Source organism: Buteo buteo, chromosome 5, assembly GCF_964188355.1.
Source record: "Buteo buteo chromosome 5, bButBut1.hap1.1, whole genome shotgun sequence".
Lineage (NCBI taxonomy): Eukaryota > Metazoa > Chordata > Aves > Accipitriformes > Accipitridae > Buteo > Buteo buteo.
Window position 1 is genome coordinate 21,304,622 of NC_134175.1, and position 25,408 is coordinate 21,330,029.

Genomic DNA, 25,408 nt, shown 5'->3' on the forward strand with positions numbered 1-25,408 from the left:
TCCTACTAAAGGTAACATTCCTCTGAAGGGACGGCTCCATCACCTGCCAACTGCCGCAACATCCTAGCTACATGAGCTCAAAACAAACATCAGTGCTACTTAAAATGGTAGAGGTTTATTAGTTTAAAAAGACTTTAGTTAGAAATTGAAGAATACTTGTCATGGAAGGTGTTCTGAACAAGATTGAACACCTTTGAGTTTGGGGAGTGTCTGCATTAGATTTTGCATTTTAACATGCAAGTGGCTGTTGTATCAGGAATGAGCCACACTGGGCTCCAGGGCACTGATGGGGTGTTGGGTATGAATTTTGTGGCCTATGTGAAAAATGTTGATGGAGAAAATTGCTTCTGGTTGCAAAGAGAATAAATATTTCAGGACCTTTTGGAAGAACACAAAACATGATATTGTGGACCAAAAGCAGTGTTATATTTGAAAAATTTTATTCTAAATCTTTTGGTTTTTAAAATGTCTACTTTAAAGTGAAAAATGCTATTTTGAACAAAGCTATATTCAAAACTGAAACATTTCTTGAAAAATTCCCTACTTTCTTCTGAAATTATTTGCCAAATTTGTAAATACTTTCAGCTTCCTGAAATGATAATGAGTGACAAATTTCCTGCTAAGCAAATACAAAATTTTGCCTATCTCTTTGCCAAATACCTTGAAACTTAGCAGAAAAGGCAGATAATTGCGCTTCCTGAAAACTCTTCTTTACAATTAATTAGGTAGTAAAGATGGGCATGACTCCCAGGCCTGAATTAAGGCAGCCTGGGGTTTTTAGCATATTTCAGTACCATGATAGAGATGCCTTCAGGCTTTCCGGCTTTTTTTTCTTTTTTTTTTTTCTTTCCATAATTAAGGGCTAGAAATATTGCTTTGATTTCCTATTAACAATTCTGAGATTCTGATGTAATTGTGTTACTGGCTGTAGGTGCTGTCTTTGAAGGCTTCGGTATGTTCTGCTTATCCCATAATGTGGCTCTGATAATAGCCGAGATAAGTTATCCAATTAAATATTTTGTGCAACCATGCGGTACGGTTACTTCCATTCTACAAATGAACAGCCACATGAAATTTATGTGCAATCAGATCAGCTCCTCCCACTGCCCGGCCTTATGAGATACGGCACCTAAATGGTGGTTTGGTGCTGTATAGTAAAGCTGATATTCGTATCTGAACACATTCATGCAGAGAGACTGGAAGTGAAAATCAAACTGAAAGGATGGGCCCTGACCAGAGGAAGGGTTTTAAAGATACAGCTCAGAACTCTTTTTTTTCAGGATACTTTTGTACTCCCTTGGCTTGGCAGGTGACAGAAGGAGAGCACAGGGAATTATTCCTGTCCCTGGGCTTTACCGCTTAGTTAACCAGCTGCAGCAGCACTGTTGTGTTTTCCATAACAAAGGGCAACCGCATATTTTTGATCTGGCTTTTATTAACACCGTGAAAGAAACAAAAGTTGAGGCTCCCATGAGTAAGTGCTGCATGTGTGAATGTTCTGAACTGCAGTCAGAACAAAATGGTTCTTGTCTCAGTGGAAGGATGGCTGTTCTTAGAAACTTCAGATTTAAGTTTATGGAATACAAAGAAATCCCAGGTCATAACTACTGCATGTCACAGTAATTATATTTAAATTAAAGCTTGTTCAACACATCCATCCCATAAGCTGAGTGCACCTTTCACTTTTCTATTTCCAGTAGAGAAGGAAGGACTGACATATGATAGACCTTCCTTTATTACAGGAACACTTAAAAATGTGAACTAATTACTAGGCTGAAAGTTCCAAAGGCACTGGCTAAAAATACATGGAGATCTAATAGGTACCTTAAACCAGATACACCCATCCAACCATGCTTCTGTGCGCATCAGTCTTTCTGCTTCGTTCAGCTGCATGTATGGGAGAGAACTCCAGCCTGTGTTTTGGTGGCAGTTCTCCAGGTGAGGGGGAAGTGCTGTGGGAAGTGCTCTGAGTTTGTGGATAATAATCCTGCAAGGTGGCAAATTGTGGTTTCCAAAATGGGAAGAGCCAAAAATCAAAGAACAGTTTTGAAAGTTTGCTGCTACAGAGTTTAAGGAGACCCTGACTGAAGCCAGAGCCACAGGTACGTTTGGATGCATTCATTCTTTGGGCTGAGCATACACTGTGTCTGTTAACTCTTAAAATCTCCATCTTCTCTTTCCTTGTGCACTTGGCAGGGGTGTGGGGTTGGGTGAGAAATGCCCAAAGTCGCATACTGCTGCCTTCCAAAAATAAGAGAGTGACCTGTTTAGAAAAGCGGGATCACAGTGGGGGAGGACTGTTTTTAGTTTAAAAATGAGGTGTAGGTCAAATCTCAAATTCCAAAGCACAGTCCTGAACCACTGTACTAAATAGAATATAAATGAGAAAATAGGACAAGTGTATGCTTGGTAAAAGACTGCCATTTTGATGAGATACAACTAATTGCTTTTAACCCTCTGGCAAGCTGAACAAAATAGCCACCGCCAAAATTTATGATGTTTCTTCCTTTTCCATGAAGGTATCCAACAGAATTGTAACCTACAGGCAATGTTAACATGCGAGCTGTGTTATCTGTACAGCAGGATGCAGTGTTGCTGATAAAGTGAAACTTCCCTAAGACTGATCTGATTTGTGAAGAGATAAAAAAAGGGTCAAGACATGAATAAATACTTGGGTGTATCAGAGCTGGAGTAGTGGAGAAGGGAGTTTGAGTTAAGTATTCTAGCTGTACAAACAGCTTTTCTTTTTTCTCCTTGAGAAGGGAAGTGTAGAAAAGAGTAATTACATTAACGTGCTTGGTATTGTTCATAAAAGGTCTTGCAAAATTAAACATTTCTGAAGAGTTAAGTATTCTTCCATTAGACAAATTTAACAGGAGAGTAGTGAAAGTCTTCTACTTTTTTTTTCCCTCAACAACATATTAAACTTCATGTATTAAACACATCTATGTGAAAGGCCAAGCCTGCTTTAAGCATTTCAGATGTCTTTTAGTAATGGACTTGCTGATTTTTTCCCAAACCATTTCAGAAGGTATGTCCCTTTTTTCTCGGGAAAAGATATTACTGGCCTCTAAAATCTGCAGAAATTCTGCTGTCAGTACAAAAAGCAGGTGGTCTATACATGCTTGGATGTATGTAATCTGAGGGTCCCCAAAGCATCTTGTATCTTTACACAGTTAATCATCAGGCAGAGTTTGTTAGAAGGCCCTTGGGCTTCTCTAGATGCTGTTTTTAATACCCAAGTAAATGGGATCAGAACAGTATCAAAAAAGACCAAAAAAAATCCAAATCATTACGAATATATTTAGCCATGTTACATACATACTTGCTTCATGAGTATGCTCTGTTCTCCAACATCACCAGTGTTATTTTGTCTCCAGAGCTGTGCTCTTTTGTTGAGGCTACTGTGAATTTCTGAAATGCTATTTGGAATATATTGATTTTATTGATGTCTGGCTGATGCTTTCCCATACAAAGAAATATACCTTGAATGGGATTTGTTCTTCTCCAGTATTAAGAAAAGCAGACAGACCTTAGGTGATTCATGATTCATTCTCTTTCTGCATTTGACTGTACTAGTAAACCAACAGTAAAAAAAAGTATTTGTAAACTGTAACCTCAATGTCCTCTGCAAATTTTTAATCTCTCCTCTAAGGACATATTTTTATGTATCCTAAATTGTGGTTGTAAGTAGGTATATCAGCCTGTCAGCAAGGCACAAAACAACTATCCCAAATTTCAACACTGAGTTTGATACCTTAGAAACAAGTCCACCATCTGAGAATTTACAAAAGTTAGTGAGAAATGAAGGCCAATACTCCACTGAGAAAGGTTACAAGATGGACAGAAACCACAGGGAAATATTGGTTCAGCATTTTGTCTTAGGTGAGAGGCAACAGATAGCTAATGATTTTAAGGAGAGCTCACAGCTAAAGTACTAAGAGGGAGAAACCTTCCTTTATTTCTGAATTTGTCCTCCCACAAGAAGCTGGGTATTTAAAGAAAGGCATATTTACCAGCTGTCTATATAGGAGAAATATAATAGGGCAAAGAAGAGTGGAATACTAGAAGCCAGACTAAGTAAACCTGCAATGATTTTATAGCAAAGGATTCCAATTTAGCTTCCAAAATATGAAAGTTGCAGAAGAATCATAAAATAAAATTTAGAAACTGTTCAATGTAAATGCTTCTGATAGCATTCTTATTCACACAGCTGCACTATTTAAAAACAATTCTGTAAGAAACTGGGGTGTTTTTTACATGATTGGAATATTCATAAATCGGTGACTAGTACAACTAAATCTCTTCTAAATGAGATCCTTATAGATTTACAATGGATGTCTCTCAATGGAAGTTGCCATGGTTACAGCACAAGTCTGCATGGAGCACACTTTCATCACAAATTGTTACGCATTTATATACAAATAGTTTGAACACAATTTTTCAACTTCTTTTGAAATGAGAGCTACAAGGATAGTCTTAAAGGAAAATTCCATATTCCTGCCTGGGCACAGTGATGGTCCAGCTGCACTCAGTGTCATCAGATAATTCAAGTTGAGGTCTCCTATATGACATCCTGCTCAAAGCAGAGTCAGCTATCAGATAAGACCAGGTTACTTGGGGCTTTATCCAGTTGGATTTTGAAAGCTGCCAAGGTTGGAGACAGCACAACTTCCCTGGGCAACAGCTTTGTGTGCAAGAGATGGTACTGCTGCTTTGAAAACTGTTTCTCTTTCCTTTCTGTGGCTGGGGTAGAAAGCACTTTTGTACAGTCTGTCTTAGGAGAAATACCTTACTGACTCAGTCAGCTTTGCACTCCAAGCCTGCAATAAGCCTCTCCCTTTCCGCTTTCTGCTGTCTCGCTCACAGTATGGAGTACAAACAGCAGAACCCTTGCTCTGGTCTCTTTTCCCGTAGCGGTGCTCAAAGGTAATTTCAAAAGCCTCCTTGTGTAAAGACAAATGTCCTCTGAGTGGTCAGTTGTCCTCCTGAGGAGGTGTTATTAAAACAATTTTTTTCTTTATTACTCTGCTGCATTTTATTGCTCTGGCTGCATCAGAGCATGCCACATTTACTGAACAGTATGGTAACTCCTGTATCATCTCATGTCACAAAATGCCTAGTGTTCAAGAGATCTTGCTTTTCAGTGTGGGTACTGGATGATTTGTGAAAGTTTAAGATAAAATTCAACATCTGAATACCCATCTATCTATTTTTATTAAACAGTCTTCATGGTTGTCAGTGTCTGGACAAGTCTTTACTTATAAGGTCATGTTAAATTACTGAGGATTAGTTTGGGTGAAGGCTTCATGCAATAATTTGGGGTTGAAATAGGAAATTACCCAAAATTTTGCTTTATGATTCAAAGGAGAAATTGAGACCAAGATTTAAAAAAAGGGAAAAGTCAGGGTATCACTGGTTAGGAAGTATTAAGCAACTCTTATGCGATGCTTTCATTAACTGATTGCAGTACTCTGGGAAAATATTTTGTTTGACTTTCACTTGGTGAATTCAACCACCAGCAAAGCATAAGGAATGGAGTCACTCAATAAGTTTTCATTATGCCTACCTGCAATGTCCCAGCTCTTCAGGTAGCCAGAGCACAGGTTTGCTAAGTTGCTATTGGAAATATGGAAGGCTTAAGGGGGATCTCTGATGCTGTGATGTGACTACAGGTGCTATGGAGGGTACAGAGTGGCAAAACTTACTGGAGTGGGGGAGTGTTTTTATAAAACAGTAAGAAGAGGTCATTGCATATACAAATTATGTGATGATCTTACAGTTCTTCAGAGCCATCTTGCTGGAAGTAAGCCACAAAACCTGTTCTTCCTTCACCCTTTCATGAAATCCTTAACTCCTGTAATGGATTTCTCCATTTGTATAGGCTCAGACATCGTTGTTTATAATATTATTTCTGATACAACTCCACAACTCTGAAAATGAAGGAGGACTATTTCTTTCCACCAGTTTGATAAATCCAGAAATAAACAAGCCCTTTTAATGACTTTGCCTGTGATTCTCATGTGACTAATTTGGTTCAAGGCTTCTTGGCGTGGTTTAGGAGACAGGGCACAATCTTTTTTCTTCTTCTCCCCCTATCTCTTACTAGTCCCTGATAAGTAACATAAATTAGAAAAACCTGCAGGAGGCCTAGGCTCTTGTCTGAATCTGAAATAAATTTTCAACATATGATTCTTGATGGTTTAATTGCAAGTACAGTCTCAGAGGTAAGAAGGAAAGCTAAGTTTCTAAACATATTGAAATTTAATGGAAATCAGTCCCCAAGTGCTGTCTGTTCCTATTCCTAAATCTCCCTTTTGAAATTTTTGCCTATTTACAAATATGTCTTCATCCAAACACTTGGACATTTAATGCAAAGTTATCTCACAGTAGTGCTGTAAGGAACCCTGACCTTACTAAAGTGCTTGGAATCTGGCTTGTCTCTGTTGAAAACATTTGCCTTTTCTTCTTCTTTGGGGTTTGGAGTTTTTAACGATAATTATTGAAACAATTCTACAAACAAAATCTGCTTATCACTTACTGCAAGTCCAGCAAAAACCTTCACTGTGTGAAACGTTGTTTTATATGTGTGTGTCTACACAGCATGCACAGATCTTTCCTCATATTCATCAAAAAAGAAACATTGACTTTGTTGTTTGATATGCAGGGTTTTCAAAATAATCTCTGGTCAGCTCTGCAAATGACCATTTAAAAATAGAACTCTGAACTTATTTAATGATCTCACTGTTGAACCTATCTTCATTGGCACTGTTTCCACTACTTTAATGTCTTTCAGAATCTTCCAGTAGAGAAAAGAGGTTTTTAGTAGAGTTATTTTCTTTATCTTTCAGCAATTGAAAAATCTAATCACTATTACAAATCTTCTGGGTTTTTATTAAGTTAGCTCTGATTTATGTAATTTGCCATAAAGTTCATTAAAGACTTCATTAATTTTTCACCAGTCTGTAACAGTCTTATCACTTCTGTTTTTATTAGCTGAGATACAATTAACTAGGTTTGACTTTTTAAATTTGGGGGCAAGTAATTTACCTGCCCTACCACCACTTTTATAATAATTACATTTTACTTTTTCCGATGTGAATGGTTGTCTTCTTACCCATCAGTTCCAGTGATTAGGACCCCGTATTTCAGACCAAGTGCTTGTACTGACATTTTGATGTCAGCAGTTTATGTTCTTATTAGCTGACTGAATCTTTGGTCTTTCCCCTTTCCAGAAGAATCATGGGGTTTGTTACTTCCAACACTAAAAAGACAAAGAAAATTCCCATTGACCTGCAGCCTAACCATGAACCCTGAATGGATTGATGTCAACCTGGAATTCACTTGGTATTTGTCCATCTGCCTTCCCTAGAGATCAGCGGCCCTTGCTTGGAACAACGAAATATGAAAATACTGCAGAGGTATGTTGCATGCAAGACCACAAGTCAGGGCTGTGATTAAAAGCATTTTATAGAATAGGATTCTTTAACAATTTTCTGTACTCTGGTAAAACTTTTCCACTCTCTGATGCACTATCATCTGTGCTATATGATCACCCATTTGCATTTGACTTCAAAACTCTACCACTGATTTCCAATGCAACTGTCATTCCAGTATATGAATCCATTAATGGCCTGGCAGATCAGCTGGACCATTCTGTTATGGACCAATGCCTACCAATTCTAGTAGGCCATGTCTGAATGTATGGTAAGCCATATACTTTTTTTATAAATTTGTAGGAGATAAATAATAAGGATAGGTAGGTATTAAAGGCAATGTTGGGAGGTGAAGTGGGAGAGGAAGGAAAAACTGGCAGTTCTCTGGCTTACCTCAAACCAAACATTATTGACCTTTTTTCATTCAATAATCTAAAAACTGTTACAAGAAATTAATAATAAATGTATTTTCAAAAGAAAAATGAAGCCAGTACCCATTCTCTTTTTCTTTCAGAACTGGCACTTCATAGTCATTTCCTCTAATACTAATTAGTAGTAATTAGAGAAGAAACATGGTCTTGCAAGAGAAACCCTGTTTTATTCAGAATTATTGTTATAGTTTCAAACTTTCTTCCTTTGCCTCCTTCCATTTGTACTCATCCTTGATAGCGTAAAATAGCTGTGAAAAGGTGTCAACACTATTTGTATGGTAACTCTGAGCTTTCTGCCACCGCAATATTTGGAGCCCTTTGTGCCGAAGGAATGTTTCAATGCAGAAAGCAGAGCAATACATTTGGCAGGCACAGAGGCTGTTTTGGCACATTCAGGTGAACTCTGTTACAGACACAGTGACCTGACAAATATGTGTATTGTCTCTAATACCTTAAGTTCAGTGGTTTTAATCCATACCTTTGTGAGGATTTTGACAAACCATTCACTTGAAGGGTTTCTGGGATGCACAGGTGACTCTGAGGCACATAGTGATTTTAAAGCTGTGTCGCTTGTGTTTACTTTTTAATACTAAAAAGAAGGCATGCAGAGAGGCTAAGAAGCACCCTTTGCACACTTGAAACTCTGCTTTGAAGCAGGAATATGTTCTGACATTTAACTGAGAGCTTATTCAGGGATATATCCTTTAAACTTAAACTTTATTTAGTAGCAAAAGAGTGAAAGCATCTCAGTTAACCATACTTCTGACTTTTCTCTCTTGACAGATGGAAAACTATTAAAATAGATTATTTCTAATTCTTGTGATTGTTACAAATAGTACTTTTCTCCTGCACAGCATTTTTGATCTGCAGGGCTAGAACTGCCTGTGTCAACATGGGAAACAGAATCACCATCCTACATCCAGATCTTCTGATCATACTCTCTGGAGATTATATGCTCAAAAATGCAAAAGCTTCTAGTGTTATTCATAATTTCCAGCACATGAAAATGAAATTAGACTTGATTGAATGTCTAAATTAAAATACCTTGTTCTATTTAGGGTTCTTGATTAATCTTTTTAAAACTATTGTTCCAATCTTAAGATTTTCTCTAAATTAGCAATATTTCCTCTTCAGATTGCTTCTAAGAGGTAGGCTGTATATCTGCACCAAGCAACAGTAACTCCAGTTGGAACAGGAGCTTGCTTACATAGAATTCACAGCTTTGATGACAAAGATTTAACCAGAAGTTATTTCATGACTTTTTTTCTAATTTGAAAAAAAATTTACCAATTTTTTTGGTAAAACAATAACAATAACATTATTGTGATAAATTCTTAATGGAAAAAAATGAAATAAAATCTGCCAGTCTGCAATGAAAAATAAGTAATCTCAGCTTTGCAACTGAAAGATAATTGAATTCTTTTCACATAAATACAATTTTAGGAAGATTAATTTGCAATTCCCTTTGAAACTAATTGGAGTTTCAAGGGCTCAGCACCCCTGAAATCAGAATTTAAAAGCTTTTTAATAGCCAGCATCTTTCAGGATAGGGAATGCTGGGAGCCTGAAAAGCTGGAGGGAGCTACCTGTGTTGTGTGTCAGTTTGCAAAGACATTCTCCAAGGCTCAGAACAGACATGAAAGCCACAGGGGAGGAAACATCCCTACTAATTCAGCAATGCTGCTCTTTGTTCTCTTTCTGATTTATGTGTGCGGCTCTGCATCGTTCTAGCCACTGCACAGCTCTGGTTTATCTTTTTGGATGGCCATAACAGGCCCTATCGTTGTAGCAGCTGACCAGATGTAGGTGAGGTTCTTTAACAGCAACTAGTCCTTTCTGATGCACTTGGCTGCATGCCTGTGACTCCTGCTGCTTCTTTTTCCAAATTCCTCTCAAGCTCCAAAGCAGTTGCTGCCCACTGTTCTCCTCCCAGCTTCTGCTGTCACTGGGCTCACACTGTCTCATGCCATCCGGACCGGGGAGATTTGTTGCTCTTTGCTACCCATAACTACCCTATCATTGCTATTCTAATCCGATTCTTCCATCTGCTACTTCTGTACTTCAAAACCCCCCTTCCCACTCTACACCTTCAAAAAGATATTCCTTGCTCTCTTGTTGAAAATAGAGGCATGCACAGTCCAAATCTGCACTTGTCAGCAAATTCTACTTGGTTATTCTTTTTATTTTCCTTTTCCTCAAGGTGGTATTGTGCAGGTGGAGATTTGAGAGTGACCTGAGCAAGTCTGTGTTGGAGGCTTTTCCATGTCCTGCACTAATCTGTTATTCCAGCCTTACACTTGTTTTACACACAGAACAACAATCTACCAAATTGCTTGCTGATTTCACTCAGGCACACCCACATACAGACAAAAATCTTTTAGGGAATATCAAAAACTTACAGACTCTCTTGAAACAAGATATATGAAGTGTGGTCTTTAATGGGCACAGCTGGTATGTTATTCATTCTAACTGCTGGCTTAACAGTAACAGGTTCTTTCTCCAATGAACAGTTCTTTTCATCTTCATGAAATTTCTGCTTAGCCTTCTTCAATAGCCTTATGAATATTTTAAACTGTCTTCTACCAGCAGTACTCCTTTTACATATTATTTCCCCTAAGATCAGTTCTCAATTTATGTGCTGCTCATTTGGCAAATATCTTGCTCAGAACAATCACGCATTCTATAATTCAGATAAGCATTTGAAGAGACATAAGCTTTGATGTGCACAAATATCCTGTGAATCAAGATGCAGTGAAGTAAGGGAACAAAGATCTGTCCTGTGCACACATGTAGACTTTTCTCAGTATCTTCTATATCGCCTGTGTTTTAAATGTGTTTTGTGTTAGGACGTAAGAGCAGAATAGCATGGGGCAGTGTGAATTTGTAACAGTTAGCTACTCCCTGGTAAATATCAATGTATGAGAATACACTGTAAAATGTAATTTAGACATTTATCATGTGCCACTGTCCATATATATATTCCATCGAAGCAAAGATGTAGTATGCTATTTTTTTCTCTTCTAATAGAATTCTGTCTCACTCAACTTTACAGTCAATTCTCATTGTCTATTAACAGTAGCAGTCTGTAATAAGTCTTATTAGACCATCTTTCATTGGAGGATCTTGGAAGTTAGTTACACTATATAGCACCCAAGAGACACAGTTAAGAAATATATTCTCACAGGCATCTCTGAACCATCATGGAAATACATCTTCTCTTGGAGAGTTGCAAAATATACAAGACAAGGCACAGCAGTATGCATAATGGTTTCCAACAATATGAAAAGGAAAAAGTATATGGAATTGAAACTGATTTTTTTCCAAATGAATCCTGGATAACTTTTATGCATTCCTTTAAAGGCAATAAATTACATCATGTTGTCATCAGACTAATATTTTTAATACAGGAGCAAAATTTGCACAGCAATTTTCTTTGAAAATTAAAATTAATGAAAAATTGGTGAAGTCACCATTTTAATTGAATTTCAATACAGTGTATTGTACTTTCATTGTCTGACCTACAAAGGCAGTTACTATTAGTCTCATGAGCACTTCTGTTACTGTGTGCACTTTTTGTATATTTAAACCCATTGTTAGATGTGAAAGCACTCGGTTTCACTTAATGTATAAAGAGAAAAGGACCTTATATGTTTTTGCCAAATCTACCTAGAAACAACAGCACTAATATCTTTTTTTTAATAGGGTGAAAGATAGAGGGGGCCTTCAGGCCAGTGGTAAAGGCATTTTTGTATTCAATGTACTTTTAATGAAAACATCTGTCAATAGTTCTCAACTTGTCACTAATTTGGGGTGTTTTGATTAGTCTGCTCCCTATTGTTTTGGATGATACCTATGCATTCCTTATAATACCAAAATAACTACTTAGCTCAGAATTTTTAATAATTAAAACTAACATTTTGTTAATGTTTTCTTATTCCTTATTTCAGTCCATAATGTAGAAATATAGTTCAAGCATTAGCACTAGCATTTTAAAAGAGCTTTATATTGTGATTTTTTTTTTAATAGGTGATTTTTAGTCTTTATGTAAGTTATTAAGTCTAGGAGACAGGCAGAAGGTTTTGTTGCTCTGGTTCAATGTCTGGAGAAATGGTGTTAGTGTGCTCCCACTACAAGCTCAATGCATTTCTTTCCACTGTGAGTGGCAGAGAGATGCAATTCTTCAATCTATGTACTGTGTTTAGACAACAGTCAGATAAGGGGTCTGATATAGAGGGTCTGTTCTCTAGTACTTGATCAGTCAGTAAAACCCTCAGGCTTTGATGATTTCAAGTTACTAATTTATGACAGGGATATTGAGGGAAGGCAGCTTGGTGAGATTAGAAGAAGAAAAAACATCCCTGTCACATTTGGGAGGACAAACAGGATATGGAGCCCTGATCTTAGTAGAGTTGTTTGGAAGGAACAACAAAACTTATTTATATAGACATGATAATAACAGATGAGTTGCCAACTAGCCTTAAGGAAGTGTGATGAAGAGCTAGCAAAGCACTTGGACTACAGAGTGGGAGGTAACTGGGAGTACAGGATAAGTGGAGGTAATAAAGGGAGAGCAAGTCTTTTTTGTCTGTATGTTATGTCATCATTCAGAATCTGGGTTGTGTTTCTTCTCCCATCCTCACGCTGTCTTCCAGATATAGGGTTGAAAATATTACTTGGATTTCCCGTAAGAATTCCAAATTCTATCTTCCTTCTGCAAAGTGTGCATTTCACAAGGCATTTTTCAGCATTAGAGAGAATGAACTGAATTTTGGGGTTTGGTTTTTTTAATTCTAATTGAAGAGAAATAGAATATCAATATTTTTCATACAATAGTGTTCTGCAAAATGCTGAGGTGGCTATTTTAAGTACTGTATATTTTAGCAAGACACTCATTTCAATTCAGGGTAAAAATTGGATACAGTCATTTAAATGCATTTGTGTGACAGACATTTTAACATCTAGTGCATTATTTGTTGAACAGCAAGTAAAAGAGTAACTGAATTTTCTGAAGGTATTGCAGAAATAAAAGATATTAAGAACATGTGAAAAATAAGCTATTTTTTGTACTTGTGATTCACTAATATTTTGACATTTGATGCTGTGCTCCCTAAGTGGATCCTTAACTTTTCCTAAGTAAACCAAGAATGAAATTATGTGGACAGAACTCAAGATTACAACATTCTTTTTAAGCTAATGAACTGATGCAACTTTCAAACATTTTGGGGAGTATTTTGCATGTTGCATATAGATGTATGTCTGGGTTTACTCAGGTCCTGTAGTCCTGAAATATTCATGTCACACAGAAACTTGTCAGAATATAAATGTCATCAGAATCTGGTGCATTCAAATCACAGCTTCTCAACTGAATGTTATTTCTGTAAAGAACTACATCAAAACTCAGGTCTAAACACATCTACTCTTAGTTTAGACACAGATCTAAATTTCACAGTGGAGACCGATCTGTCCTATTCATAGTGTATTCTATTCTTAGTGGATCAATCTCAAATCTGCAAGAAAAATTCATTATATTTTTAAGTAATTATTAATCACATGTCTGTAACAGTACTCAGCGCTGTTGATTTTGAGAGCCTTTCTTTAAATTTGAATTAAAAAATCCAATTTTAAAACTCTGTCCTGTCATCAAATTGCTTCTCTGACTGAGCTGTTTTTGAATAGTCAATCTGTTGTATTCAGTTTTTGGAGTTATTCATGTGAATCCCCGAACATACCTGCAGTAAATCCAAATCAACTGGTATTCTGTTAGATTTATTTTTCAAATGTCTTCTCTTTGTTCTTCACAGCTGAAATGAAAAATATTTCTATTTTCTAGTGTGCCAGAATAATCTGGCTTTTGTGTCCTCTAAGAGGGAACCTACTTCTAACATGTGAACCTCTCTCTGATCATGTAAACAGGAAGAGGTGCAATGCTCAGTTCAAGTTAACAAACCATGAATGAAAAGGCATTTTTTGAATTATTTTTACTATAATATATAGTTCTTATAGTTGCTACATGCACACACATATGGAAATAATAGCCAGTGAAACACAGCAGAGGTGTGATGCATTTGCGTATAACAGATCTTTACTGTTCTCTTCCCACAGCTATATTTCTTTGGGTTTTAATCTAGTGTCTTAAGCCCCTAAGCAAGCTCAAACAGCCAACAATTAAAGCTCTGTAAAAAATGTTTCCACTTCCCCTAAGTATGGAATTTCCCCTAATCTTGCATATGTTAGCTTAGTGGGTGGCTTGCTCCTGGTGTGGTTTTAGAGCCACACCTCAAAAGAATAGTGATTGATTAGGAAGTAACAAAGCAACTTGTGGAAAAAAGTGGCAACAGAAATGTAATTTTCTCTCTGTTTCCCACTAATTGAAATCTAGAGCCCAGTTTCAGTTCAAGGCAGTGGGAACTGAAATGTCGTAGTAGCTGTAACCTCATCTGCTCCATCCCCATTTCAAGCCTGCCTTCCCTGCCAGTCTGGCTGCCCATCTCTGTTCCTGGTCCTTATTTAAATCTTCTCTTGTTTAACACTTGACCCAAGTTCTTGACCAGCTTCCCTGTGCTCCTGCAGGACCTTGAGATCTGATTGTTTCTGCTCCCCTCCAAATTTTTCTCTGTTCTTTGTCTCTTGCCTTCTCATATGCCTGGACATTACACATTAACACTGAAGTAAAATCACCACTATTTACTTAGAGAATACATGGCAGTGCAGCTTACTGCTCATCAGCACCAGGGCAACTATGCAAGACTCACTCACAGCAAATAGTGGCAAGTTGCCATTTTTCCTTTGCTAAGGTTAAATGAGCAGGTATCCTGGAAAAATTCTTGGGCCAGTTCTGAATTTCACCATGACACAAAAGACTTGGCCTTATAGGAAATGTAGCTCAAGATAGGAAATACAGCTCCTTGACATTCTGTTGAATGCACTGCATAATTCTGTCAGAGAGCTATGAAAAGAAATAGTAGGTTTCTCTTATAAAGCAGGCTATGAAAAGAAGATACAGATTATTCCAGCTATACAGCAGAGCCTGGATTTAAACTAAACAGTGACAAGCTGCATATATTTCTTAAACTCATGACAATTATTTAATATTTGTGCTCTGTTTGGATAAATCACGGAAAGCAATGCTCTGTCACAAAGGTAGTCCATGATTAACACTGAATAACTGCTTTACCAAGCACCTCTTGCTACTCCTAAGATAACAGAAGTAGCTGCTTACTCTCCATCATACAATTACCAGGTTCTAATCCTTTTATAGACTCTAATCTAGCTTTAGGCCTTTCCCCATCCATAGCTATGCCTCTAATTGAGTTTATTTAGGAAGTGAATTATGCGGTTGTCAGTAACAAAACTGACAGACTCATTTTTCTACTTCTCAAACAGCTAGCCATGCAAACAGCCATAGTATCTGGCAGAATCTTGCTATTAGTCTGTTGGCTCAACATTTTTTCTTCATTGTCTGTCTAAAATACTTTCTGTCTCTAAAATAATTTACAGGTTTCTGTGGCTTCTTGAAAAGTAGAAGAGTCTGTAAATATGCTGTCAATATGATGTTCAACAACACAAAGTGATCTAGTTATTGTATTAGTCTGCATTTTTTTTTTAAAAGGAACCTTATTTGCCTAAAGCAGTCTGTCCAGAATCTAACAGGACTTGGAGCTGCTATTCTATCTCAGTTCCATTCAGAGAGATGGTGTAAGCAAATCAGAGGAAGACAAGTACTCCTCCCTTTGAAGCCAATGTTGAACCTTGAAATGGAGATAGAAAATACCATTTTGTCATTGACTCAGGTTGAAGTAATGCAGATCCAAAAGGCAGTTCCTGATCCCAAGGAGCTTTCAAATGAAATAGCAAGAGGGAGCAGATAGGTACAATAGAGGGACAATATGTTAGAGGAACAACATAGAAAGAACTAGCATGGTTTAGGCATGGCTCTGAATCAAGCAAAGTGCTTGATTAATAGTAGTAATTGCCATGTTTATTCTGCCTCTGGATGGACAGAGAGCTGCAGCTCATTGGTGTCCAAAAAGTAGCCATTAAAAGAAATTGGGGGAAAGTGCGGGGTGTAATTTTTTTTTTTTTTTTAAAAAAAAGGTGAAAGTCAGACATTATATAAGTCATCTTTCAGATCCAGATAGCCCCATTGCATCATCAAACGGCACAGCCTAGAACTGATGAAGATCCCACAGTGAAGAAAACCTTTAGGTAACAGTTCAGAAGGTAAGAGACTGAGAATGAGGCATGATGTGATACACAGAATGAGAGGAAGAAGAGGTGATCCTCTTTCCACCTCTCTGAACAAGGCTGCACTCCTATAGATGTATTTGACTGTCACTATGAAAGGCATTGTTCTTCAGGGTGGAAAGATCTTTTAATTTACCACTATTATCATTTCAGATTTGTGCTGCCAGGGTTGAATCACTCATGTGCCTCTGATGAAAGTTTACAAATAAAGCCCAGGGGATGCAGGAGCAGCCATACATTTCCTAGAAAATATGTGTATAATAAAAAGCAAGCCACTCTCTGACATTTTCAAACTCTTGTGTGCTTGCTGTTGCTACCTCATATTCTAGTAAAGCTGAGGGGGGAGGATGAGAAGTGCTGTAAGTGGCCATATATCACTGATGCTGAGATGATAACATTGTGTCTGAAAGGGGGAGCAGCTCAGATTATAGTACCAGCACGTTTGACATAGAGCATGTTATCCATTGAGATTAAATAAAGTGTTTGATCCTCATGCTCACGAAAGAGGAAGCCTTCCTCTGGGTGAAAGCTTACTTATTGTGGTACAGGCCCAAGTTCTGCTCTGTTCAGCAAAAATCATGTTTCTGTCTGCATTAACTTCCAGCAGGTGTTTATATTTTTTGCTTGTATTGCAAAAGTGTAAAAACAATGTGAATTTTGATACTTCACTGGTTTCCTGAATGATCCCATAATGCTATTAAATAAAGCTGTTTTCACCAGTGCTTTAGCTTCTCTGAGATTAGTTTCACAATATTTCATAACTGAGTTAAAAAGCATTTCCATGGAGTTATGGTATAACACAAAATCTGTTCATCTGATCTCCTGATCATTTGCAAGTATGACTTGCGCTCCTAACACTTGCCAGAATAATAATAACCTTTGTTTCTTGGGACACTTTTAGTGTCTCAAATGAGAAATCTCAACTTCTGAAGAGTTTTGGAAACAATTTTATTTCTTATAAACTTTTAGAAACAACACAGTAAAAAGGGCTGGTATTTTTATATAGTGTGTGTGTGTCTTTCTGAGTGCCAATGGCAGTTTAGCTGACTAACCATGAATAGTAATTAATCATACCAATATTTCCATTGTAATATAACCTGCTTTCCCTTTTTAATTCCAAGTGGTTTTCCAGGGCAAGATAAATTTACAAATAAAAAAATCCCAGAAATTACAAAATATAATTACTCCAGACACTGAATTTTTTCCAAATCTGCTTATTCCTATGATTGTAATTAATAATAATAGTAACACATATGGTGCCCTTGTCACTGAAATATATTATTTCTTAAATAAAGCTCAGTGTATCTAAAATATTTCTTCAAATTCAGTACATGAAAGTACTGCTTCTAATGAGTCAGAGAATAACTAACAAACTATTGCAGTTCATTTTACCCTAACAATGCCTCAGCTCAGAATTATCATACATTAGTTTTAGACAGCTAAATGAGATTACTTCAAAATAACTAAAATCAGAATATAGTCACACACAAAAACATGAAAAAGTAGAAGTTTGTTACTTAGGGTATTACTTGTTTTTATTTCATACCACTGAACTACACAGGCATCCAAGAGCACTCAAGTGAGATCATAAAGTACATAAGTAGTACTGAATATCAGCAACTTGGAAGAATCAGAGAGAAATATGACCTTCAGAGATACAGGAAATTTGCATAAACCAATAGTTTGTACAAGATTTTTTGTGTTACAGAACCCCAGCAAACAGCAAATCTAGATATGTTTTTATTATGTTATGATCAAAATTAAAAATTCCATTATCAGAGCTCATAGTTTTGTGGTGGATAAGGCATAATCAGAATATGCTGTCTTTATTGTCTGTATTAATGTCATCTTCCCATTTGCTGATAATACTAAAACCTTTTTTTTGTTAGGAGATTAGGCAGATTTGACTTGGAATACATACATACACTCTGATATGTATGACATTGTTGAAGGTGCTTTTTCTCCTTAATTTTAAAATGTGTTTTTCCCCAGTAAATTCCCTGTGGTATATACATTTTTGTGTAAAACATTCAGCTACTTTTCTCCTCTGAGGCAAAATTGTTAGGCAATTGCTTTTTATTTTAATTTCCTTTTGGATAAAACTTTAATCTACATCTGCTACAGGCACAAGAACTTCTAAAGTGGGATCACTGCTGGAAAATTCTTTTGGAATGTTTTTTTTCCAGAATAAAATTAAAGCTTGGGTATTTTATATAAGAGGCACCCTACTGCAGCACATCTTCTTCTTGTTGCTTTATACACGCATATCAAAGTAATATTCCTGTAACTTTGTTTTCTGTATATATAGACTTTCAAGACACACCAAAAGTCAACATCATTTTTTAACTCAATTTTCCAATAATAACAAGTACTGCATCATTCTTATTTTGATGACTCTAGTATGTAACACTACTCACCAGCAGACGAACCTCAGACTTTTGTCGGTTAGAGAAAAATACAGATAGCTAAAATATTTCCTCTCTGAGCAGAAAATGCTGGGAAAGCCAGCTGTTCCTCTCAGCCCTTCACAAAAGAAGTCCAGGGAGGTTTAGTTCTTTTCCTTTCTCTAATTCACTTGTATGAAGCTATTGTTGGAAATGGTGCTCTGCAAAGAGCAGCAATGCAGAGACAACAACAAAGCACAGGGAAAGAGTATCGTTTTAAAATACCTTTGGCAAACAGAAATTCATTAGAACTCCATTGAAAAATATGACTGAATTTGAACAGAAAAAGAGAGCCGGTAGTAGAAAATTAACATAAACGCAGTTAAGTCACTATACCAGAGGCACGTGGCCTGTGTTCACGTAAGAAATTTGCTGTTCGGAGATCTTTTTTGCTGCATCTAAATATCCACAATAGTGGCTGCTAAAATGTCACCTTCCTTCTGCAGAGCACCAGAAGATTGTCCTTTCTTATCAGACTCTAATTTGGCAATAGCAATGCACACACATAACTTCTAGGCTTGATTATTGCAGTTCGTTATAGCTAGGAATGAAGCCATTTGCCTTGAGACAGCTACAGTTATATCAACCCACTCATTCGGCAGCCAAAGCTGCCAGCTCCCTGCTGTCAGCTTTCTGCCCTATTCTCTGCCCTGGCTCCCTGCAGAATACACAATCCAATTCCAGGGTCTGATCTCTCCTGATGGGTGTGGGCTGCCTAATCAGAAACCATCACTGAAGCTGGCACTGACTGGTGCCTGTGTTGGCATCAGCTGCTGAGCGCTGGATGCGGCTGGAGATTGAGCTGGCCACTCCCTTACAGATGGGCTCTCTCCACCTATTTTCTAAGCCAGCTCCTGCGTTCTTTGCCTACTCAAACCGCCCACTGAAATGAGGATGTTTAGCATGCACTCAAAATGAGCAGGATCCCAACCTCTTTCTTCTTCTGAAGAATGTTTAGTTAATTAAGATGCTGAAATAGAACTGAGTTTATAGTTATTATCTAAATTATTATTATTATTTTTTATCTGAAAATAATATCATATTATTGGGGTTCATAAAAGACTGTGCAAGTGCTGCTTGCCACTGTTATTATACAAACATAGACTCTGTGATCAGAGACTCATGAGACTGGTCCATCTTGTGTGAGTTCAAAAGTCTCTGACAACAGCTAGTGGTAGATGCTTAAACAAAGAGTGCTGAAATTAAGCATACAAGGACAATTTCCTTGATCTTCCTTCCCAATTTCCTACAGTCTTTTCCTTAGGAACTGCCTGAAGGGATTTCCCATGTTTTTGTGTTTAATAGGCTTTTAGAATGTTATATATGTTATGTAGAAAATGGTGAAGAACGATTAGTCATTCTCCTTGGCAAATACATGACAGGAATAGGCGTAAGCATGAGACTACATTAGTATTGTAAAAACAAAAATTGAAGGGTCATCTGGTCTACAGCAAGCCAAAGAGAGATCAAAACTTCAATTTGTTTTCTTCATTCTGCAGTCTATATATGTTAGCTATCTTGAGGAATGGAAGGAAGCTCTCTGACAATTTTCAAATTCTTTCCTAGGAAGGAACAGCAACGAGTATATTGATCCTGATTACACACACAGTTCAGCCATGCTGAAGCCAGAGCAAGATCAAGGTAAGCATCACTTACAGACACAGCAAACCCCATTGTGTTAGTAATTAAGGAAGAATTTCAGTCATAGTTCTATCACTAATCTTTATATTCCCCATACACAAATATCCTCTCTATATATATACTGTTGAAAATAGGAATGTAGCATGGTTGTACTAGGTCACACCAAAGGTGATTTCTCTTCCATCTGTGATGCCAAGGAAAGAATGTAGGAATAGGTAGAGTATATGTCTATGTACAACTAGTATTTCCCAGTCTGCAGTCATTTGCAGTCCTGGGGCATTTTGACATTAGTGTAGTTTTGGCAAATGTTTTCCATTCTAGGGTTCTCTTTTTTTGAGATGCAGGCACTAGAAGAGTACCTTCATTCAGTTTGCCTTTCTGACTGTTACTGAGCACTAAGTTGACTTTTTCATAAAACTGTCGTAACACCAATATTTCTGAGTCATAATGTTCAGCTTGGAACTTGTCATTTCATGTATGATTGCTGTGCATCATTTATTGAATTTATTTGTATTCAATTTCATCTGCCATTTTATTTGTCCAGTCGTTTAATCTTGTGAGGTTCTTTGGCAATTCTGGCTGTGTTTTTGCAAATCATGAATCTCAGAACAGATAGGAAGTACTGTATGGACACTGAAAGTGGGAAAAAAAAAGGCATAGTAGAAATGCCATACAAAAGAAAAAAGTGCATTTGCATTTTGGGAGATGAACTGAGGTCATGTAAGAGTGCAAAAAAACCAACAGATTTTGACTGACATATTCTAAAACAGAAAAGACAGTTTATGCAGCCTTATAAGAGTAGATGTGATCCACTGTGTTTGGATGAGCTTCTTTTTGAGTGGTAGCACAAATAGTTAAGAACCTGGTAAGAAAGACCATATTCTGATCACATTATAGGGAGAAATACTGGAAACCTGGTGAATGTCCTGTCCCATTTTACCCACTCCACAACCATTGACCCTTAGATAGTTTATCTCCAAACCCTTGGAGAGTCTTCTATTACTAATTTCCATACTGGTTATAGGGGAAATAATCTTTAATATCTTAAACCCAACCTTTTAATATCCTAAACAATTATAGAAAACAAGTAAAGGACAAAAAAATGAGATCTTTTTAAAATATATTATTGAATTTTAGCAGGTAATACACTGTAAATAACTCCTTGGAAATGCGGCCTTTAAAGGCAACTCCCTATCACAAAGCTTGGAGAAACACAGTTCCAGGAATATTGCTTGCTTTACACTGTGTAATTGGCATTTCTCAGAGCAAGGATTTTGAGTCAGTGACCAAGTAGAAATGTTACTGGGACACCAACCTCCTCAGCTACCTAAATATAACTACAGATGCTCAAGTGAAACTTGAGTTATCTTTCTCCTTTGATTGGATAGGTGTTATAGCAGACAAGCAGGTTAAAGGTCTCTTCCCCTGTTTGGCCCAATTTCAGTGATTGCTGGGCCACCTGTAGTGCAGCCTCCTGGAAAAGTTTTGCACACCTTAATCCCAAAGTATCCTGTATTGAGGCTATAATAACCAAAGGCTAGGCTAGGCTTGAGCTCAAAGGGTAAGACTGCAACCATGGAAAAACAGCTGTTTCATCATTGTCTTCCTCAGTGGCTGACATGGAAATGAAAAGGGTATGGGATGTTGACTGCAGTAACAATAGTCACTTAAAAGGAAAGCTGAAAAATGTCAAGTGTGACTGTAAAGTAGCTAGAGAAAATCAAAGTGCATTTTAAAACATTAAAACATGCATACTTACATGGTTGGCTGGATTTCCTGCTGAGTGCTTTGTAGAGATACTGGACCACAAGATTTCCTGGTTCATCATAATACCTCATGTGATGTATTAGGTTGCCACCTATGTTGTTAGTGCTATAAGCAGGATTGAATCTGGAAGCAGTGTTCCTTTAAATCCATGTTAGAAATCAATATCCAGAAGACTTTTCAAGGCTAGAATATGATGTGGTTGTAAAGCAAACAAAGGAGCAGCAGCATGAATGACAGCTTTACTAAAACATTAGGCTTCACCTAAGGCCAAAATCATGTGTAAGTGGAATAAAATGGCCAGTAATGATCTTGGTCATTAATGTTTAATTATGCATTTCATTATGTAAAGTTCCTATTGTAAAGGAGTTCATTAGTAACAATTAGAGTGCCTCTCTTCTAATTTGTATGCACCTGTTCTTAATTACCATGGTATTGAAATCAATACTGAAAAATGCTTAGGTACTTTATATTCTACATAATGTGCTGTATACAACTAGGTTTACAACACCTTCAATAAGCTCTGCTGACATTAGATATACCTCCCGCTGTTCAGTACCATACGGTTATTAGCTGAAGATCAAGTTAACTTAACATCTGCTAAAATATGTTCCTCTGTTCTAAAATGAGGTCAAATCATATCTTCCTGTAAAATCCAAGTTTCATAGTGAAAGCAGAAGTTATCCAAGTGAGTATCAAATTGATCTTTATAGGCCATTTTAAAATAATCTTCTGGTTTCTATCATTTTTAACTTCTCCGTTCTAGAGTCTCTGTCGTTATTATATATCACTGCTATATATGGTATACATAATATAACTGTTAAGTCAACATTCATTACCATATAATGTCCTGACAGAAATAGTTGCTAGGGATAGTAACTATGTGCCAACAGCAAGAAAGCTAGCCTCATACATTTCATGTGAGATGACAGACTAAAAGCCCATTATCAATTCACTGCTCACACATACCAGTTCCACTCAAAAAATAATTCTCATTCTTTATAATTTTTCACACATAGCCAGAAAAGCTATATAGAAAGTCTGGTTTCTATAATATTTAACTTTAAATGGGTAATGGTGCTTTCTCATGTAATTAATGAAAATTTTTCTTTCTATGTATCAGTGATTATGTTTAACAAGCAACCCTTCAACAAGTACACAATCCTTAAAATAGTAACCCTTTTAACTTCAGCAAAGCATCAGTGAGGTTATAGAGCTGTGCCCTAAAATTGCTCAGACATAGCAACAAACTCAGGAGTAGAATGAGAACCCTCCCAAATTTTCTTTTCTATTATAGCATTTGGGTTTTGAAACCATATAGCCCACTGCGATTTCAAACAGGTTGCTACTTAAAGCCATCAAAGCTAAGAAATGGTTTGTGGTAAATTGAACCTCAAGCATACCAGGCACCTGTAGGAAGCCAGGCGTGGCTTTCTAGATTGTATCTGATTCCTCAACTGTCAGGCAGATATTAAGCACGCTCCAGGCAAAATGTGGCTTAAGGTGTCCTTCCAGGTACCAGACCTGTTCTGGTTCAGTCTTCGGTATACTTGAGTCTCTTCCCTGGTCATCCTCCCACTTATTCAAGCTACAGCAGCATTAGAGCACTGGCTCTATGTGATCAAACCACTTAAATCTCTGATATGATCCATGTGGTCACTCATGATCTAAGCTAAAGGATTTTGACTTATGCTCTCTTGCACCTGTACCAGAATTCACAGTATGCTCTTCCCCTATAAAAGCAAAAACATGGAAAGGGAGGAAATATCATACCACCAATACAGTAGCAGGAAATATTAGCAATAGTCCATGCAGCCTTTTTACCACTAAAAAGAAAAGTGACCCATGATAGACTAATACACAGAAATAACAGAATCAACCTATTTTTCATAGGAACCCCAATGAAAGTTCATTCCCAGTTATGACTTAAAGGTATGATATACTCATAATAAACTATAACATCTTTTTAACATGAGAATGGAATTCTCAGACACACTCTGTTATGCAAATAAAAGTTTCTCTGTGCATGCTGTACTAGATGTACTAAACATTTGCTGGTATCTCAAGATGATGCCACAAATTTTGCTTGTTAGTTTCATGAGAAGGTAAGAGAGGGTAAACCTGTCTTTGTAATATGAGTCTAGCAGGAGGAACCTTCAAAGAAAAACTGACTGATGTAGCAAATACACAAAAAGCATGAGAACAAAGCAATACTCTCGATTGTGGGGAAGTTACGATTTGGATCTGAACACTTCGGACTCAAGTAAACACTAACAAACCAAATTAGCACTGGTAAACAACAGCTAGGGCTTGCTTCTAGTGCAAATTAAAGGCTATTCTTTAGGGGGGGGGGGGTTCTGAAATATGATTTATAGATGCTACATCTCCAAGCCATGTCTTAATTGCATTTCTCTGATGATCTGCATTTAATGTACATTTTTAAACATGAAGTTGACAACCGAATAGCATAATTTAAAATTTTTATTTAAATTATTGTTTTGCACCCATTTCTTTAATTTTTTTAATTTAAAATAGCCATTCAAATGAACAGTTGCTTTGTTCAGGAGGACAATATCAACACTGCAAAAATGTCTTGCAAAATAATTACATTGTCAATGTATTTTAAATTATGCAGATAATTACAGTTTATCTTCACAGAAAAATGCTCTAGACAAAAATAATTGTCAGACGTAATCACAGAATCTACTTCATTCTCTTGCTCAAATGTGTCAAATGTTGTTTTACGGTTTGGTTTAGTGCCTGTGGAAGACTAAGGAAGGGAAGCAAGTAACATCCTTGCAATGGACAAGCATTCCTACTTTTATTCTCCACTTCACTAGAGACCGGTTATTTCTATTTCTGGGCCTTTCCTGCATAAACTGCTAGTTATATTGAACTGTGTAGCAATTTTATGACATGCACAAATTACATATCAGTCTCCCTTTGTCTTTGTGCAGAATCCCAGCTTTGTGATGCAGTACAAGGCTTTTGTCTGGTTTGGGATCAATCACTGAGACTGCTGCTGTAAAGCGACTGGAATTATTCATTAATCTTCCAGTCCAATAGTTTTGTCTTTCATGAAGTAAAATTGATTTCCTTATCTGAGCTTGTGAAGAACTGGAACATGCACCTTCCTTGATTCATAGCTCAGGATAGGCAGTAGTGGAGAAGCTATAAAAGCAGCAGCTTTTAGGACACCAGAAATGGCAGGTTTAGGTGCAAAAGTCTGATATTTACTCATGCGTGGACTGCATGTTGCACAGTAACTAGATAGCACTTTGAAAATAGGAGAGTAGTTCTACTTCTGTGATGACAGAAAGTCTCTTCACTCATAAATGGATATTTGAATTTTGGGAAATGAGATCCTTGGGGAGCATTAGCTTTTTTACAGATTTGGTTTATTTATTCTCTGCTGGAGAGCTTCATGACAGTTTTTACAGTACAACAA

At 37.0% G+C, this 25,408-nt stretch overlaps 1 protein-coding gene across 1 annotated transcript in view; it reads left to right on the plus strand.

Annotated features, from left to right (window-relative positions):
- The first annotated feature begins 1,936 nt into the window (after positions 1-1,936).
- Positions 1,937-25,408, plus strand: part of SLC39A10 (solute carrier family 39 member 10) — a 133,107-nt gene continuing 109,635 nt past the window's right edge. Inside the window, exons 1-3 of the mRNA XM_075028027.1 lie at positions 1,937-2,102; positions 7,236-7,421; positions 20,122-20,196. The gene's annotated coding sequence lies outside the window, so the exon portion shown is untranslated. The remainder of the gene's footprint in view (positions 2,103-7,235; positions 7,422-20,121; positions 20,197-25,408) is intronic.